The sequence below is a fragment of the Phascolarctos cinereus genome, unplaced genomic scaffold (assembly GCF_003287225.1).
Source record: "Phascolarctos cinereus isolate Bilbo 61053 unplaced genomic scaffold, phaCin_HiC Scaffold_1;HRSCAF=81, whole genome shotgun sequence".
Classification (NCBI taxonomy): domain Eukaryota; kingdom Metazoa; phylum Chordata; class Mammalia; order Diprotodontia; family Phascolarctidae; genus Phascolarctos; species Phascolarctos cinereus.
In genome coordinates this window covers 3,405,289-3,412,632 of record NW_027555514.1, presented here as the reverse complement: position 1 = coordinate 3,412,632, position 7,344 = coordinate 3,405,289, and the positions used below count along the sequence as shown (strand labels likewise).

Below are 7,344 nucleotides of genomic sequence, written 5' to 3'. Positions count from 1 at the left end.
AGAAAATACTTCCTTAAAAATTAGAATAGAGCAATTGGAAGCTAGTGACTTTATGAGAAATCAAGACACTGTAAAAAAATCCAAAAGAATGAAAAAATAGAAGACAATGTGAAATATCTCATTGGAAAAACAACTGACCTGGAAAATAGATCCAGGAGAGAGAATTTAAAAATTATTGGACTATCTGAAAGCCATGATCAAAAAAAGAGCCTAGACATCATCTTTCAAGAAATTATCAAGGAAAACTGCCCTGATATTTTAGAACCAGAGGGCAAAATAGAAATTGAAAGAATCCACATCTCCTCCTGAAAGAGATCCCCAAAGGAAAACTCCTAGGAATATTGTAGCCAAATTCCAGAGTTCCCAGGTCAAGGAGAAAATATTACAAGCTGCCAGAAAGAAACAATTCAAGTACTGTGGAAACACAATCAGGATAACACAAGATTTAGCAGCTTCTACATTAAAGGACCACAGGGCATGGAATATAATATTCAGAGGGCAAAGGAGATAGGATTACAACCAAGAATCACCTACCCAGCAAAACTGAGTATAATCCTTCAGGGGAAAAAATGGTCATTCAGTGAAATAGAGGACTTTCAAGCATTCTTGATGAAAAGACCAGAGCTGAATAGAAAATTTGACTTTCAAATACAAGACTCAAGTGGAACATGAAGAGGTAAACAGGAAAGAGAAATCATAAGAAACTTATTAAGGTTGAACTGTTTACATTCCTGCATGGAAAGATGATATTTATAACTCATGAGACCTTTGTCAGTAGTAAGGTAGTTGGAGGGAAAAAAATTATATGTATGTAGATAAATAGATAGATAGATAGATAGATAGATAGATAGATAGATAGATAGATAGACACAGGGTGAGTTGAAGATTAAGGGGTCATATCTGGATAATAAAATTAAGGAATGAGAGAGGATTATACTAAGAGAAGAAGAAAGGGAGAGGTAGAATGGGGTAAATTATCTCACAAAAAAATAGAAAAGAAAAGGCTCTTACAGTGGAGGGGAAATGGGGGAAAGTGAGAGGGAATGAATGAATATTATTCTTATAGGATTTGGCTTAAAGAGGGAATAACATACACATTCAATTGGGTATGGAAATCTGTCTTACCCTACAGGAAAATAGGGAGAGAAGGGAACAAGAGAGCAGGGGGTGATAGAGAGTAGGTCAGATTGGGAAAGGGGGTAATCAGAAGCAAATACTTCTGAGGAGGGACAGCGTCAAAAGAAAGAATACAATAAGTGGGAGGGCAGGATAGGATTAAGGGAAATAGAGTTAGTGTTTCACAACGTGTCTACCATGGAAGTGTTTTGCATAACTGCACATGTATAACCTATATTGAGTTGCTTACCTTTTTAATGAAGGTGGGTGGGGAGGGAGGAAGGGAGAAATTTTGGAACCCAAAGTTTTAAAAACATGTGTTAAAAAGAAAATGTTTTCACATGCAACTGGGAAATAAGAAATATAGGAAATGGGGTACAGAAGTCTGTTCTACCCTACAGGAAAATAGAAGGGGAAGGGGATAAGAGAAGGGGGGGGAAGAGATAGAAGAGAGGACAGACTAGGTGAAGGGATATTCAGAATGCATGCCATCTTGGGGTGGGGGGAGGGGTGAGATGGGGTGAAAATTTGGAACTCAAAATCTTGTGGAAGTAAATGTTGAACACTAAAAATAAATACATTTATATTAAAAAAATAAAAAAAAACCAAATTGTTCCTCCAGTTCATCTACTTTTCTTCAAAAGCACATAAACCCACAGAGCCCTCTCAGACCATCCCTTTCCCCATTGGCAGAGCATCCAAACTTTTTTCAGTTTTCTCCTTCAGTTATGAAGCTAGTCTCCTTGAGCAAGTGGTGTTACAAAACTTTACTGCTCTTGTGGATGATAATCTAAGGGAAAAGCTGTGGATGTTGCCCCTGATTTTCCAAAATGGTATAGGAGACAGCACAGTTGGCAGCCACAAGAACATGGGCACAAATGTTTGTTAAATTGCATGGTGGTGGGGCAGCTAGGTGGCACAGTGGATAGAGCTCCAGCCTTGGAGTCAGTAGGACCTGAGTTTAAATCCAGCCTCAGACACATAACACTTATTTGCTGTGTGACCCTGCACAAGTCACTTAATGCCATTGCCTCACCAAAAAAATTAAAAATAAAATGCATGGTGGATTGGGACACTAGTGCACTGCTGGTGGAGTTCTGATTTAATCCAACCATTCTGTGAAGCAGTTTGGTACTTTGCCCAAAGGGCAACCTAACTGCATCCCCTTTGATTCAATAATACCACTGCTAAGGTTGTATCCCAAAGACATCAAAAAAAGATGAAAAGGACCTGCATGTATAAAAATATTTAGAGCAGCTCTTCTCATGGTGGCAAAATATTAGAAATTGAGGGGATGCCCATAATTTTGGAAATGGCTGAACAAGTTGTAGTATATGATTGTGATGGAATGTTATTGTGTAATAAGAAATGATAAAAGGCAGGGTTCAGAAAAAACCTGGAAAGACTTATGTTAATTTATGCTAAGTGAAATGAGCAGAACCAGGAGAACACTGTACACAGTATTAGCAACATTGTATGATGATCAGGTATGAATTACTTAGCTGTTCTCAGCAGGACAATGATCCAAGACAAATCCAAAGAACTCCTGAAGAAAACGCTGTCTGTTTTGAGATAAAGAACTGACGGACTCTGAATGGAGATCAAAGCATGTTTTTTCACTTACTTTATTCTTTCTCATATTGTTTTCCCCTTTTGATCTTTCTTTTTCCCAACTGTGATGAATATGCAAATATTTTACTTTATAGCACATATACAAACTTTGTCAAATTGCATACCTTTTTCAGAAAAGGGGAGGGGAAGGAAGAAGGGAGAAAAATTCAGAACTCAAAATCTTATAAAAATAAATGCTAAAATTTTTCTTTATATGTAATTGGGGAAAAATAATATTTAAATAGTATAGGGAAATGCATGGTGCCATTACCCTAATATCAAAAATTCAGCAGTGGTGTTCCATGAGATGAGAAGGACTGACTGGGCCTCTGATTTGACTGGCAGAAGAAAATCCTGGATAAGGAAGTTCCATCTACCAAAGCAAATTGACCCTTCCTCCCAAAGTGCTTGAGAGCTGCCTAACATCTTGAAAGCTTGTGTGAGTGGTCCAGGACAGCACGGTCAGTGATGTGTAGAGATGGGACTAGGGCCCACATGTTCTTGGCTTCCACAGTAGCCCTCAGTCCCATGTACCATCCTACCTTGCTAGTATTAAGCTAGGCTGGACTAGGCTAGGAAGACATCTTATACAGTAAAAAAAAGTGTTATCAATATAATATAATACAAAATAATATAAACACATAATGTAATGCAAAATAATGTAATACAATATATAACATTACATTCCTATATGTGTATAGAATACACACATATATTTATGTATATGGATGAATATATATATATATATATAATTTTCTGCACATATACTGTGTATATTATATAAAATACCTATAAGTATACAATATATGCATATAAATAGTGAATATTCACCTATCTACATGAGGTGATTGACACAAATACAGATGTAGACATAGATAGATGATATAGATATAGATTTAGATAGATATGTATGAGTGTATAATTCTATTCAGAACACTTTTTTTTCTATTTTGGGCAAGGCACATTTTCTTTTGCTGAGTGATGCAGGAGCATCACTTTGCCCAACCACTCTTAATATAAAGATAAAACAATAACAAAAAATAAAAATAAAATAATTTCCTGTGTCTTCTGTTTCAGTTTTTAATTTGGATACTTTTTCCAGGTTATTTATATGTACATAAAATACATAAAAATGTAACACTTGAGGATATAGTTTTTGTGAGGTGATTGATAATCCTACTACAGAGACTGTTGGATAGTCAAGAAATTTCACATCTGGAAAGAATCTTAGAGATCGTCTAGTCTTAATTCCCTTATTTGACTAATGAAGAAATTTGAGGTCCAGAGGTGAAATGGCTTGCCTGAAGTGAAATAGCTATAGTGTATCAAAAGATAAACTTAGAATCCCAGGTTCCATATTTTCCCCAATATTCTGCTCTGCCAACTGCAATGGTAAAGAAGGAAAGAAGGGTCAGAAGGATGAAGATGAATAAATGAAAAAGAAAAGTTTGTGACTAGGAAATGAGGGAAATGAATGTTAGATAAAGGGCAGAAGACTATATGGCAAAAGAGAAAACTAATGAAGCTTATTTTCCACTTAAAAGACATACCTCTCATCTATCCCAATATACAATCAAAAGAAAAGGCCAATAGCAATAGCCATAATAACCACAACAAATAAGACATTAGTTTTCAGAGATGGACAGGTAGAAATGACAAGGTTCATGTGTTAAGTTTGTACATGTATTATGGCTATTAACTTTTGCTTGGAAAGAACCATATTTGATTTGGAGGGTCGATGACTTGGCCACTCTATGCACAAAGTTATGTAAAGTCTGAACACTTAAAAAAGTACAGAACAAAAATACATATATTTCACAATGAGAGAATGAGTTTTGGTTACAAAACCTGCAAAGTGTTTTGTTGTATCCATTGTTGTAAAAAAAAAAAAAAAAGAACAGAGTTCTTTCTTCTTCAGGTGTCAGTAGTCCAAGAAAATCAAATTATAGCTTCTTGTTAGGTCTGGAGTATCCTCTTTTTAGCCTACCTAAGAAAAAAAGCTGCTTCTGCACCAAATCCATGTAATAATCTAATGAAGTCATCTATGTCCATGGAACAGCTCTTTTTTCAAAAAAAACTGGTAGCCATTAGGGGTTTATATATTTTGTTTTTTTTTCTCTAATGCCAAAATCTTCTCATATTGCAATATTTATGGACTGAATAGTGAATGTGATAACTGTTTGTGTGTTTGCTTGCTTTCCCCAAAGCTGTTGCACTACATTTGACTTGAATGGTGCAGAATCCTATTTTTTTCCTCACAAACATTATCCCCAGTAGACCATCCCACTCCTAGAAGTTGGGTTCTTTGGTTTCTTCCTTGCCACATTTGATTCAACTTTCGGTGAAGGTCTGAAGTTATTCTTCCCAGCTTTCACTGGATGATCTACTTATTCTAGTAAGTGGGTATTAATGGAAAGTCTGCAGTGTGGCTTGTCTCCTGGTTTTGCAACCAAACAGAGAACACATATTCTCTGGAATCTAGTTATATCACACTTTTTTTTTTTTTGGTGAGGCAATCGGGTATTAAGTGACTTGCCCATGGTCACACAGCTAGTAACTGTCAAGTATGCGAGGCTATATTTGAACTGAGGTCCTGACTCCAAAGCTGGAGCTTTATCCACCATGCCACCTAGCTACCCCCTAATATAGCACACCTTTAAAAAGGTCTATTCAGCAACAGATTGAAGATCAATGGGGAAGAGATCTGACAAGGTGATTTTGTCAGGCATGCATCAAAGAATGGCAGGTTGGTTTTCAGCACACCATCACCCATTAGTTGAAGTTCCATTGCCTGGACTCTTTTATAAAGTTCAGCGACTAACTTTGGGTCAAATGTATAGGCAACTACTTGTTTAGTTGTTTTTTTTTTCTAGTAGTTGTTTCCAGTTCGAGGACAAACTTCTATGAGCACACCTGTTGTGTTGGTCTTAAGGTAGCCACCAGCACTCTTCTACTCCCACCACTCCCTGGTCACTGACTTCCCCTTTAGAATCTCACCCCAGGAACTCAGCTCATGCCCCGAGATCCCTGGGCACCACTGCTACTCATAGTCATGTGGGCATTCTTATGATTTGGATCTTTTTTTTAAATTTCTGTTAACCTAGACTAAATTGAGTGTAGAAGGGACACTGCCTGCTGATCTTGCTTAGAGACTTGTTACTCACAGTTGCTGAATTAATAAATGCATATGGAATTTCCTACTAAGGATTGTGCCACAGAGTTCCTATACACATATGCTTCATTAACTCTATAATTTTAGTCAGAAAATAATTAGAATGAGGGGCTAGATTTGAGGCATCTATACTCTCCTTTCTTTAATCCTGTGGTTTTCTGCTAATCTCATGGCCTCTCTCATCCAGTGATTTCTCTAGTGCTCTGAGTTTGCAAATGCCATACTACATATAATTCTCTAAGTCCCACTCTGGCTGTCCTTGCCTAGTTCCAGGGCCAAGGTCTTCCACAGAGCCATTGGCCCTCTGACGCTGTCATTGAAGAGTGTTGATCTTGGGGCACAAAAAATGACCAGCACCTGACTGCTAAGAAGAAGGAAGCCGGTGGGTAGCAAATGAGGAAAAATCAGAAGTTCCTCTTCAGTTCTGACTTCATACCTAAAGACCTTGAATCTCATCTTAGAACTTGAGGGATAGAGGTAGGGCAAGGAGAATGACGTGGCTGAGCAGCAGCTAGTCCACACAGCCCTTCTGCAGATCCAACTGAAAGCCCTATGAGAGCCCACATCAACAACTGTTCCTGCTCACTGGAGAGCAAGGATGAAGTAACTACACCCCAAAACACCCTTCAGTAAAGCTGACTTCAAGTGCGTGTGTTTCTGTGAAAGTTGCTTTTTATACCCTGACGTGATCGCCAACTTACAGCAAGAGCCATTGAGAAAATATTCTTTGCTAAATGTTGGAAGGAAAAGACAAAACAATAGACAACAAATAGAAGGCCCTCCAGCCCCATGTAGCACATCTTAGTGACTTTGCATAGAATGTCGCCCCAGGTCTACAATTCACTCCGTTGTCCCCTTCTGAAATCTTGTAGTTCCCTTCAACAGAGCTCAGCCGACACATCCCACTTGAAGGCTTTCCACCTCCCTCTCCCATCACTATCACCACTGCCACCTTCAGGGCGTTCTGGCTCTTAGAATCACTTTGCCCAACTTTCCAGAGGCTCTGCATCTCCTCCTGCATGTGTAGGCTGCTTTCTCTCTCAGGACAGTGTTAGTTCCTTCATTACAGAGACTTGACTTTTATTTTTATTCCTAATGCCTTGCATTTAATAAGAACTTAACAAATATTTTATTGACAATTGAGGGCAGTAGATAGAGCACCGGGCCTGGAATCAGGAAGACTTGGGTTCAAATCTGAAATGAGACATTTACTAGCTGTGTGACCCTGGGCAAGTCCATTAAAACTATTTCCCTCGGTTTTTTTCATCTGTGAGATGAGTTGGAGAAGAAAATGGCAAACCATTGCAGTCAGTATCTTTGCCAGAGAAACCCCAAATAGCATCAACAGCAACAAAAGCAATACAATACACACAAACAACATAACTGTATATATAATATACATATATTGTATATACACACATACACACACACACACACACACACAT

The 7,344-nt window shown here is 37.9% G+C and overlaps 1 pseudogene; it reads right to left on the bottom strand.

Annotated features, from left to right (window-relative positions):
* Positions 1–4,710: 4,710 nt before the first annotated feature.
* Positions 4,711–6,920, bottom strand: LOC110217604 (dimethyladenosine transferase pseudogene; annotated as a pseudogene).
* Positions 6,921–7,344: the final 424 nt, after the last annotated feature.